This window comes from Simochromis diagramma, unplaced genomic scaffold (assembly GCF_900408965.1).
Source record: "Simochromis diagramma unplaced genomic scaffold, fSimDia1.1 OVJJ01000595.1, whole genome shotgun sequence".
Taxonomy (NCBI): domain Eukaryota; kingdom Metazoa; phylum Chordata; class Actinopteri; order Cichliformes; family Cichlidae; genus Simochromis; species Simochromis diagramma.
In genome coordinates, this window is record NW_024387117.1 from 87,209 (window position 1) to 95,021 (window position 7,813).

Consider the following 7,813-nt stretch of genomic DNA (forward strand, 5'->3'; position numbering starts at 1 on the left):
TGCAGGCATACACACACTAACTAAGCTCAACTGGATGACTAACGTGGAGTCTCACGCAATGATCCCGCGTCGGTGGGAGCTCCAAGACTCTCCTAAGTAGCTCCCCCGATGAGGCCTGATCAGCAGCATGTGTGTGATTTCGGGTGTGGCCAGTCCCCTAGCAGGGCCACACCCACCAGGCCTGAAGGCGCCTGTAAACGAGTGCTCAGACACACAGCCACCCACACACACATATGTAAAATCATAGAAAAGAGGTAGCAACACCAAAAATACACAAGTAACATAAGTCTATTACTGCTCAGAGATCCTGGGTCGCTCAGACCCAGGACCCTGACAGTGGAAGTGTTGTAGGTGACCTTTTATTGATGAGTGAATAGTCTTTGGCGATACAATTCAATCACAATCTGTCCTTTATAGATATGAATATTCATCTACTCTTTGTTCCTTTCTGTCCAGTTTTTCAGGGTCTAATCATACATTGTTTGTTTGTTTAAGAGGTTCTCTAACATACTAGTCTAGTCCAATCATCTTTCTGATATCCTTCTTCAGGCCAATTAGCCTCCACTCTGTGTACTTTAAATCCTACTGGTCATCTGTCAGTCTTCCAAATTACAGATTAGCTAACTGTTACCATTAATGTTTGCTTTTTCTAATGTTTTGGACTTAAATGATTTAAACGATTCGAATTCACTGCAAACAGTGGCTCCATACAAGCATATGGTTCATGCATATATTTAACAAATAAAGATGCTGGGTTCATTTCTGAGAGGAGACAAATCCCTTTAGTGTTGCCTCATGAAGGACGCCCAGTTTAAAAGATAAAGATGAAAGTAACTGTATCCTGTGCTAGGATTATTATCATATTATTACACAGAGACATGTTAGAAGAAGACATGTTGAAACAAAAGTGAAAGTTACCTCTTCTTCTGTTTTTGTTTAACACGAACAGTGACAAGTGGAGCTACACAGGCAAAGACCATCAACACCACTGCAGCTACTACAATGATTGAGGTGGAATCTGTGAGACAAGTCAGTGTTATTAGATCGTAATTAAATGGACCCACTTATCATTCATCTGTAAATATATGACTTAGATTTTCTCACCATCATCATCAGGTGTCTGTTGGACCTCAGGAATCGTCAGCATCACCTCTCTGTGAGGAGCAGAGAGCACTCGTGCTGCACATCCCACCTGTGTGCTGTGTTTACGTGAACCTGAGAGCACAGCTGTAGTGGTGACAGTGAATGTAGCGTTGGTGTTGGACACACTGACAGTGTTGTACTGTGTAAAGCTGAGGTCTTGTTGTGAGACACTGAGTGTTACAGTGGGAGCAGGTCGACCAGTGGCTGAACAGGAAACAACCCACTCTTCAGTAGAGTTTGAGTCTCTGACATCAACAACAGGTTCATGCAGCTCTGTGATGGATTGACAAATATCATTACATCAAATCATTACATTAGTTTGAGTCTCCTGTTGTTGGTTAAAGAAGGTAAAAGTTCTTACCTTAAACTTGGAGGCAGGTTCTACCTGTAAAGGCTCCTTCAGGATAAGTGTTAAACAGACAGTGATAGCAGCCTTCATCCTGCACCGTCACATTCCTGACGACTATGGAGCAGTTCTGTAGTCCAGTGTATTTAAACTTAAATGTATTTGTAAAGCCATCATTCACTCTCTGACCATAGTACTTGTTGTAGGTGGCGACATTTGTCTCCACATCAGGAGAGATTTTCTGCCATGTGACCTGAAGGACGTCTTTAGTCTCCAAGAGCTGACAGCTGAATTCAGCATCTTCTCCCACTGCTGCCAGCACAGTCTGCTGTGTTTGGATCACTGCTGTTAGAGCTGCACAAACAAACTGACATGTGAGACTTGATCTCTGAGTGTGTCTGAAAACAGACAGCTGCCAATGAAATTGATAAGTCTCTTTGTTGTCACGTCACAAAATGAATCAGCCCAAGACAGATTATCTTTGGGTCCTTTAACCTGAATTATAAATAAAACTTGTGCAGACAAGTCTCACCAATGAACACCAGTAAATGCTGTTGACCCACAGCTACTGTAGTCTGTATTATCCAGTGTTTGCAGTGTTAGTAATCAGTGGTGTAATTACAGTTTGGGACTGATCTATAAAACCCTTTCAGAAACAAAAAATAAAAAACAGTGCAAAAATAGCTGGAGTGGCTCATCCCAAGATAAAAAAAGGCACAGTTTAGCATTTAACCACATTACATTTAAAGAACTTAAAATGTTCCAATCAAGGTGTGAACTCCAGTACATACACAATGTTAAGTGCACTGATCCAGCAGACCATGAAAACTGATCACAGAGCTTCCCAAAGGATGGATGGTCTGTCTTCGTTATACATGTGATGCTTCAGTTTTCATTCATTCATTCCATTCATTCATTCATTTACATGTCTTTCCATATGGAGCATCTGTTGCAGTAAAAGTTTATGGAAATAATTTCTCAATCTCTATTGAATACAATCTCTTTATAGCTTCAGAGACAAAGCTCTCATATTTATGACCTCTTTTTAACCATTTTTTTTATTATTACGAGTAAACTTTTTCTTGTTTCAGCCACAACACACAGCCTTAAAACACAAATCAGATTACACGGAACACAGCTTACCTTTAGAAAAGACCATTAAAAGAGGAAATAAATGCATAAACGCGCAGTCTGCCATGCTGTAAAGGGAGACAGGTGGTATTCATATACGCACACTCGTACACTGTTAGACTTTTCATCGCCACTTTACGGTAACATACTGGCGTCACTGTTGCCAGCGTCATACCGTGACGCCGTGTTACGGTAGCTTACCGTTCTGCAGGATGATACCGTTTTTTGCTGGTGTGGTATAATACTCTTGGACAAATTATGGTAACGCACCGTAGCCTTTTTTTACGGTATCTCACTGGCGTCACTGTCGCCAGTGAGATACCGTTATGTCTTTATGTCGTAAATTACGTCAACAAAGTAACATCATACTGTGATTAAGAAATTGGTATACTACCGTTTATTCACGGTATGTCACTGTAAGCCCGCTGCAAGGTAATAAACTGCAATATATTAACCAGTAACTTATCGTTATCACGCATCATCAGTACCAAAAATATTCATCTCTGCTAGAGGACACCGTGTCCCAACAGGCGGTCATTTACTGTTTAACAGGTCGCAATTTACCGTAATTTCAGTTAACAGTAACATACTGTAAGAGACTGGAGGGTTCCAAAAAAATTGGATGGATGGATGGATGCATGGATGGATGGATGGATAGATAGACACTCACACACTAAATATAATTCATGTGCTTTACACCACTTTATTTCAATTCTGATTTTTCCCTGCTGAAATACACATTTCCAAAACAAAAACTGAAAAGAACTGAAAACATCTTTTCATTGAGGAAGCACTTGTTTTTACTAAACCATGTAATCCATTATTTTCTCAGATGGTTGTACAAACAATAACGATATTATGTCATATCCATATCATGGCAGACAACATATGCTCAAGTGTTGGGTTTTCTTATATTTTGTAGGGTCTTAAACCTACAATGTGAAGTGCCTTGGCATTCATTTTGGTGGCACCATACAAATAAACTGAATTGTAATGAATATAATATCAAGCCCCACACGTCTGCCTTTATATACACTTTGTCCAAAATACTGGCTCACACCACCAAATCAATGCACAAAACAGGGTCCACAACGACATGGATGAGCGTGTGTGGTGTGAAGGAACTTGACTGACCTGCACTGAACCCTGATCTTGTTTTGTGGACTGAGTTCATTGATTTGTAGGGTGAGCCAATACATGTGACAATTAAAGTGTAAGTAGCTGAAATAATTTTTAACAAACGGGTAAAAGAAGGGAAAAAATCAAAACTGTTGCACTCAAAAAACCTATTGGACAGAGACAGCGTCTTGCAAGATGGCAAGAGAGCTTGTCTTCATTGTTGCTCGTCTTGTGTAAATGTCCAGAAAGCATGGGCCATGGATCATCTGTGGAGACACAGGTAACAACACATTGGACACTTAAATTATACAAGAAATGCACTAAAAATGGCAAAAACAGTTACCTAATTTGAAGTTCTCCACTCAAATTCAGTAAGCCGCTGGAGGAAAGTTGTGACATGAGGGTTAATGTGAACAACCTTTCATCCAGTTCATCCAGCTTGTTCCTAAGAGACTGAACATTTCCAAGGATAACAGACGGCAGGGGAAACCGACTGACCTGTTGTCTCCTCATGCGCAATTTAACACTTCCACGTCTCCCTCTTTTCCTCTTCCTCTTCTCACTCGTTCTGTTAAAATCTTTATGTATAAAATCCGGCATACATGAGGTGAGGTCCTTACCATCATACGGTAAGTTAAGTTGTAATAGTTCGTCGCGGGAGTAAACAATCCTCAGCTGACTCACGGCCTCGCCCACCTCATTGGAAACAAGCCAGCACAGTAGAAATCCAACCACAATGAAGAAGAAAGAATCCATGACGTTCTCACTATTGTGGAGTGTGTGTCACTTTGTAAGAAACTGTCACTTCTTTCAACCAAAACACATGCCAGCAATAGAACCGAAAAGAAATGATAAAAACTTAAAAACTTAGGATGCCAAGCTCTCACTCACTGCCGGTCGCTGCGTGCGCATGCAGCGACCGGCAGCGACATCTAGATATTCCTGTTATGTACATAAGTACATTTTAACATATTATAATTGTTCATAATTGGGAATTATTCTGCACATTAAACACACCTAACAAAGAGTCAGCCCAGTTAAATTACCGGAGATGAATCAACTGTATGGTTATTTTGGAGTTTATAGTTTGTGCTGCTGTTAAACTTTACAGTATTGACTTCAGTATTTCTGCTGTTGGTGTAGCTAGACTACTATGTTGATCAGTAATATGTAATGTGAAATTTGATATTGTTACTTTGCTGGGTTCACTGAGACACATGTCCAACAACCTTGGTTTATAAAGGAAATTACAGAAATTTGAGCTAACAAAACAGAGACTGGATACCTGTGTCCACGAAAAAGCTCCTGTGCCAAACAGAAACTTTAATATGGTCTAATCAGCTCTATTTCATGAATGACTTCTTACCAAGCATAATCAGCCTTGGGGTGCTTGGCAGGCTTTTAACATGCAAACTGAACAATATAAATTTGCGTGCACTGAAGCCACAAAATTTAGAAATACACATAGTTGCAAAAAGTTCAGTGACCAATTACCTTTCCTAAGTGGTAAAAAAATAAGAGTATTGTCAATAGGGACCAATTCCCAGTTTTTACATGATCAAAATTATTCACAAAAGGCTTCAGTAAACAGAAAATGTGTGCCGACAAGAGAACAGTGCAGAAAAATGAAAAGATATTTGAGCTCGACGCTTTAATGGGTTTAACATGACTTAGTCAGCACTCCGCACCGTACAGGTAGTACAAGCACACCTGAAAACACTGACCAGCTAACAGCTTTAAGCATTTGGGCGCAACCTCGGTAGTTCACCGATTCACCTGTTGGAAACGTCCAAGTTTCTATCAAGTCTCATAAATCCATCGGTAACTATTACCTAACTAGTCTTTTGAGTCTCCACATTCATAGATATTGACATTTTGTCTTAGCATTTGAATGAAAATATCCTGGTAGCTTAAAAGTCAAAACAAACAGTAATAGGAACGCATTTCGGACTTCTCTCGAATAAGTGTAAAAAACACTTACCTTCAGACTGATTAGCTGGTTCCGATCAAACTTTAATGTGTTCCATGTCAGTCCGTTTTAGGGAAAAAGTGTTGAGTGGTTTCATTTAATTTTGAGATACTCCTGCATGGATGAGCAATTTGGAGTCTAGCAGAGTTATCATGAATAGCATATGATCTTCAGATATAATCCAATCAACCTTGCATTTAACCCGATTGAACATCCAGTTACCTCTGACTACTACTACTTCTAAGTTGCACATGTTAATGGTCTCATCATCACTCTGTGCTGCAGCGAACTGGATCTGTGGCACAGAATAGTTGATGGCCATGTTGTTCTCCTGCTTTGCAGCTTTATTTGAGAATTGCAGCTTAAACGTGCAAAACTAAGAGAAGCAGATCAATATTTTCTTCTTGTTGTTATTTAAGAGTAAATAACTGTAAAACCTGCTGCTTGTGCTTGTTTCACTACAAGGTTTACAGTTTTTCTTTCTGCACTGCGCTTTCACAGCGTTAAAACAAGGCAAGACAAAGCAAAAAGCTAGAAGTCCTCTCTTCTGCTTTGACTTTTAGCTCATCGGTCAATCTTCAGTACATTTTAATAACTATAATAAAAGAAAATTCAAGACATGACAACTGAAGACTTTCCTGAATTAAAAAGACGTCCTGGAAAAGGAACTTTGTGGATCTTTGTTCAGAGGTTGCAGATTTACAGTGAAGCAATACTTGACTGTTGTTGGAAGTTTTGCTTGCGCTCAGTTGATGTCATTTCTTAACACGGTTACAAATTCATACATTTCACAACAAAAATAAGTGAGAGACAGCGAGCGCATAAAAGACAGACGGAGGAGAACTGACACACGGGGAAAGGGTGGAAAACAGAGAGAGAGGACACATCCATGGAACAGCTGTCCAGCCAGCAGTGATGGAGAAGATGTGCTTGGATAAAACTTTTAAACCTGTAACATAAAGACATTTGATTAATGGGATCAGTGTGTGTAAACTGCAACTAAGCTTCTATGCTTTGTAAGTGGGCATTATCACGTAGCAATAAATCTCTGGGTTTGAGAAAAAAAATGTGGATCTCACTCATCATCTCATTTCTTGTGCTTATGGCTCTCTGCTGAATGAAGTCTGGATGAAGGAAGAAAACTGGTCTGTTATTAGATTATTACTAAAACAAATGTCCTTCTCTCTCCTTTGGGAGGCTACAAGCCACTGTCTCCAAATATGAGCTGGGTTTCTAACAGTCGGTAACAGAGAGACTTTTACTCTGCTTCAGGAAATTATTTGTGGTAAAAGTAGCAGAAGTGGTGGCCATGTTAGCTTTATATTTCTATAATGTGTAAATTCTTGTCAACCAGGTTTTTCTAAGATAATATTACAGCAAAATAAGTATTCACCCTGCATTATGCAGGCCAGCGAGTACAACATAAATACACAACCTCTACAATCAAATGATCACTTTTGAGCAAGCACTTGGTGACAGTGGGAAGAAAGAACACGCTTTTAACAGGAAGAAGCCTCCAGCAGATACAGACTCAGGGAAGGGTTAGCCATCTGCTATGACCAGATGGGAGGGATACAAAAAGTCCAGATAGTAAAGCTTTTAAATGTAGCTTCCCCTTTTGCCCTAAAAGCTGCTCATGCAGCGATATCATCAGTGACAAGTCAGGTGATAGAGGCTAATGCAAAATGGTGTTTCAGTGAGGCAGAATTTATTATGACAATACATTTTTTTAAATACTCAGTATGAATTAAACAGCTTAATGGTCAATGCTCTGTTGTAATATAAAGACAAAATGATTGACAGCAGCCCAGCAATATCAGTGAAATGCAAATTAGCCACATGGTGCAATGTAAGGAGCTCTGTGATTGGTTAGGAAAGGACAGACTGGCCACCTGGATTTTTCTTCACTGCACATTGATCCATAGCTTTGCTCTGTAAAGGCTAACAAAGTGCTTTTGCTTTACAAAGACATTCAGCGTCGGTATTCACTCTTTTAAAATGCCACTGAACACTGGAGTGAAATGGAGCCCTGATCCTCAGAGTTTTATTGTTGCTAACATTTCTTACAGATAGCACAGATAGTGCCCCACTGCAGTAATCACTCA

The 7,813-nt window shown here is 39.8% G+C and overlaps 1 pseudogene; it reads right to left on the minus strand.

Moving 5' to 3' along the window:
* Positions 1-788: 788 nt before the first annotated feature.
* On the minus strand, positions 789-6,030 carry LOC120743271 (annotated as a pseudogene).
* Positions 6,031-7,813: the final 1,783 nt, after the last annotated feature.